This window comes from Zosterops lateralis, assembly GCF_965231275.1.
Source record: "Zosterops lateralis genome assembly, chromosome: 16".
Classification (NCBI taxonomy): Eukaryota; Metazoa; Chordata; class Aves; order Passeriformes; family Zosteropidae; genus Zosterops; species Zosterops lateralis.
The window spans coordinates 13,514,066-13,519,055 of NC_139776.1; positions in this window are offsets into that span (position 1 = coordinate 13,514,066).

Sequence of the window (4,990 nt, forward strand, 5' to 3'; positions counted from 1 at the left end):
GAGGCGGGGCCGGGCTGCGCTTGGGCGCTGGGCCCGGCCGGCGCTTCCTCCGGGCCGGGCTGGCCGCGGGCCCGCCTCCCGTGCGGGCAGGGAGGGCACCGAGTGCGCGGGGCCGCGCTGTCTCCGGAACCTGCTCCGTCCCTGGACCCTGCTCCGTCCCCAGAACCTGCCTCCCGGTGCGGCCTCTGCCGCAGCTTCAGCCCCGTGCCCGAGCGTGCTCCGGCGGCCGCTGCAGCACCCACCTATCGCTACGGGTGCCAGACAGGAGCTGGTGTATAAATATCGGTAGACATGGCTCGGAGCGTGGACCAGGCCCTGCTCCGTGGGCCCAGCAATGGGATAAGAGGCAACGGGCAGAAACTGAAGGAAGTTCCACCCAAACACGAGGAAGAACTTCGTTTTGCAAGTGACCACTCACTGGAACAGATTGCCCAGCGAGGCTATGGAGTCTCCTTCACTGGAGATATTCCAGATCCATGCTGTGGCATGACTCTGTTTGACTCAGGATGTGGGAACAGAAGCCCCACTGTGGTCCCTTTCAGTCTCACCCATTTTTGGGATTCTGTAACCTAGAGCCACATGAAGCTGCAACAGGTCACAGGGCAGTGCCAGGAACAGCCCTGATTCCTGATGTCAGGCCTGGCCACGTTGGCACTGAGCAGGCAGCACTCCCTGTCTCACTTTCCCAAGAGGATCCCACGAGATGTTCAGTGTGAAGTGTTACCCAGGGGCACACAGACTCCTCACTGCAGCCCAGCCCGAGGCAGTGGGTAGGATACAACTGGTGAGATGCCAGGCAGAGCTGGGGCCAAGGTATGAGCAGCTCTATCAGCCTGGACCTTGGACTTGGCTGCAGGCAGTTCCCCTCCCCAGGCTGCAGCCCTCTCCCGGGTGCTGGGCAGGGCTGCCAGCCCCCAGGTACAGCCAATGCCCACTGAGCACGCAGAAGGCACAGCCCCACTTCGGCCTTGCCTGCGGGTCACGCACACATTTGCTTCTGTTCTAACACCTGAAATACATTTATCATAAGCCTCAGTCATGAACTGCGATGAACTTTCCAGCCACAGAGTTATTATACACATCTCCTTTAACTCGTGAAATAGATGAGAGTGAGGATTTCCTCCTAATTACACAGAAATGCTCATTGAATTATTTTGAAAAGTTTGAGATAATTCTTAGTGCAGAGTTTATCCTGAGACCCCAGTTCCCAGTCCACCATGTAAATGAGGGTAAATATTTTTTCAGTGAGCAGCAGCTGACCTTCAGTGACTATCCTACAGTGAACAGACCACAGAAAGACAGAAATCCCAGTAGGACACCTGGACAGACAATCAGTTCATGTGGAAAAGGCAGGATTCCTGTATAATACTCAGAGTGCTACAGGTGCACTGGCACACCTGATACCATACAAGGAGTTCTGTAAATCAAAAGGCTCCCAGTGCAGGCTTCACTCTTTTCATTTTATTCCTCAAAGCGCATTTAGTTCCTCTCCAGTGATAACACAAAATTCCCCACTGGTGCTCACGAAGCTGCAACCCCTCCCGGGATCATCCCTGCCCCAGCTCTAGGGTCCTGAGCACGGGAAGCAGCTGGAGTCGTTGGAGGGAGTTCAGAGGAGGCTCTGGAGATGCTGTGGGGGCTGGAGCACCTCTGCTCTGAGGAAAGGCTGAGAGTGCTGGGGTTGTTCAGCTGTGAGGAGAGAAGGCCCTGGGGAGACCTCACTGTGGCCAAGCAGGACTTGGAGGGGCCCTGGGGAAGGATGGGGACAGAGTGTTCAGCAGGGCCTGTGGCCAGTGATGAAGGGGGCATGGCTGCAAACTGGAGGAGCTCAATTTAGCTTTCATCTGAGGAAGATGTTTTTCTCCCATTAGGGTGGTGAAGCCCTGGCACAGTCTGTGTAGAGTGGCTGTGATACCCCATCCATGGGAACATTCAAGGCCATGCTGGACAGGGCCCTAAGCAACCTGGACTGGTGGGAGGTGGATCAGGTTGGAATGAGATGATCCTTAGGGACCCACCCAAGCCAAACTTCAGGGATTCAATCATTTTATGACAAAAAACAGCCAATTCAACCATTTTATGACAAAAACCCTCCAACCTGGAGGGGGCCTGGAACTCCTGTCACATCACAGCTCCCAGATTCGTCATCTCACAGCCAGTGTTCCAGGTGAAACTTCTAGCCCCTGCTATCAAGCACAACACAAGCATTGAGCTGTAGCCAGCAGAGCCTTCAGTCTGCTCAGAGACCACCTTTCACCCTGGTCACACCAGACTGTCCTGACAGCTATTGCTGTCAGTCCTGAGCTCATCCTGCTGTCTGGATCTCAGCACCAATTCCAGCAGGATGTGCACTCCTGTCCCAGTGAAGGTACAGTGCCATTCCAGGGACAGGGCACCCCCCGACTGCCTGGGCGGGCTGGAGCCCTGTGGGGGTTGGTGTGGGACAGGGACCGCACTGTGAGGTTGTGCTGCCTCATTCAGGCAGCCAGAGACACTGAGGAGGAGATGGAAGTGGATATGGATAGAGAAGAGAGCATGGAAGTAGATGTAAAAGAGACTGTAGAGGAGATGGAGGTCAGTGAGGTGGAGGAGCTGGAGGAGATGATGAAAGTTGATATGAAGGAAGAGATGGAGGACATGGAGATGAATGAGGAGGATGAAGAGGAGCCCATGATCGTGGGATGAAGATGGAGCCCCACCAGAAGGACAGACAGGTGCTGGCCATGCCCTGCCCACAGGCAGAGTGAGTTCCCTGTGGCCAGGCTGGGGCTGGGCTGGGTGGTCCCGCTCAGGGACACGGTGCCCCAGGGGGGCCCTGGATTGTGGTGGTACAAGCACCACCCCCAGCCTGCCCTGCACTTGCCTTGGGCCATGCAAGCCCTGTCCCAGCACCTGGGCCCAGCTCCCAGCCCCAGCTGGGCTCAGTGCTGGTGGCAGAGTGCTGCTGTGCCAGCGTGTGCCAGCCTAGGGGCACAGGGAACAGCACTCAGGGCTGGGCTAGAGTGGCCATGCTGCTTCCTTCTCTTCTGACCGAGATGGTAGACACAGTCACTTCTGTATTTAGATATCTAAATTGTTAGGTTCTTCTGTAAATATGTTTATCAGATTCCAGGTGTTCTATAGGCCCCTCTACTGTAAATACATTTCTGAGTTGTTGTTTTTATATATGTCCTTTAGTCTGTAAATACGTTTATTACATTATTGTTTTTAGATAGGTCTTTAAACTGTAAATATTTTTTCTAGATTGTTGTTGTTGTAAGAAATCTTATATTGTGCATACATTCCATATTTTATTGTTGTTTCTGCTGTTCTGTAAATAAATTGTTCTTGTTTGTCACACCCCAGTTCTCTTTGCATTTGCTTTGGGCAGAGACAGTGTTGGCACAGTCGTGGTTTCCACTCTCTCAGGGCTCCTGGGGCTGGAGGTCCCTGGGGGTGCTGGCACGGCCATCCCCGGGCTGGGGGTCCCTGTGCACGGGGGGGTCCCACTGACGCCGCTCCTGGCCCTGGGCACTGCTCATGTTCCTGGGCTGCTGCAGAGCCATGTCCCCAAGAGCAAAGCTGTCCCCAGCAGAGAGGGAGCTATGACAGCAGCAGCCCCTGCAGCGATGCCACCAAAGCAGGCAGGAAACCTTCTGCCACCCATCCTGCTGGAGCCATAGGGACTCCTGGGCCAAGAGCCAGCATCAGGCCACAGGGACATAAAATCCACCTTCATGCTCTGAAGGCCATGACAGCCTTGGGAATTGCTGTAGCCAGGATCTGAGAAGCAGCTTTTACAGCTGCAGGGGCCGATGTTAAAGTCTTGGAGCCCCCAAAGGCTCCAGCCTTTGCTTTCTGCCCTGCTTTGCATTGCCCTGTGTCCGGATTGTCCAAGAGACAAAAGCCAAGTGAGGGGATCCTTGCCCTGCACGTATTCCTGCTGCTGGAACGCAGGCTGTGACATCACAACTCTGGGAACTGTGATGTCACAGGAGTTCCAGGGCCACTTCCACTGGGGCCTGGAATGATGGAATCCTGGAATAGTTCGGCTTGGGTCAGACCCTAAAGGTTCTCTTGTTCAGCCCTGAGCAACCTCCCACCCCATCAGGTTGCTCAGGGCCCCCCATCCAGCCTGGCCTTCAATCAGGTTCCCAGCAATAGGGCATCCACAGCCCCTCTGCACAGCCTGGGCCAGGGCCTCACCACCCTCACACCAAGAAATATTTTCCTAATGTCAAGTGCACTCCTGTTATCCATTGGAACCCATTCCTCCTTGTCCTGTCACAATTCCTGACAAAGAGTTGCACTCCCACTACCCTGTAGCCTTCACAGCCTGGAAAGGTGCTGCTCTTGCTCTCTTGGCTGCACACAAGTATCACAGCCCCATCTCCTCACCAGCCACCCACAGCTTCAAACATTCCTAGCACAAATCACAAATCAACTGCAGTCCCACTGCTTTGGTTGGAGCCTCCCCGTTGTATCCTAAAGGAGCTGCAGAAATGCTCAGGTCCTTCTGTGACTCCAGTGGATACACAAATGTTTGGTTTGGGATGACAACAGGTCTTTCTTCTACTGACACTGTCGTGTTGGTACAGTGTGTTCCAACACAGGCTTGTTCCATTTTATTACAGTGTCTTGGTTTGATGCTGGCTGGACACCAGGCACCCTGATGCTGAGGCAACGAGATAATGCTTGAGCTCTGCAAAAAGCTGTATGCAGAGAAATGTAGGTACTTTGTAACAGGGCATGTGAATGAAGCAGTTATTAGAAATCAGCAGATTTAGCAGAAAAAGCTTGTTGTACCAACCTTCTTGTTCTAGGGTAGAAATGAGCCAAGACACAGACTTCTTGTTTCTTACAGCATAAAAAGGTTTGTTTCTGGTTTATTCCTCTTTACAGCTCAGCCATCCTGATTCCAACTATTCACTGACTAGGGCTGCGGCAAGCTCCTCCTGTAGGTTTCCCTTGCAGCCTCTGACTGCTGGTTATTTCCTGCTAAACTATGACA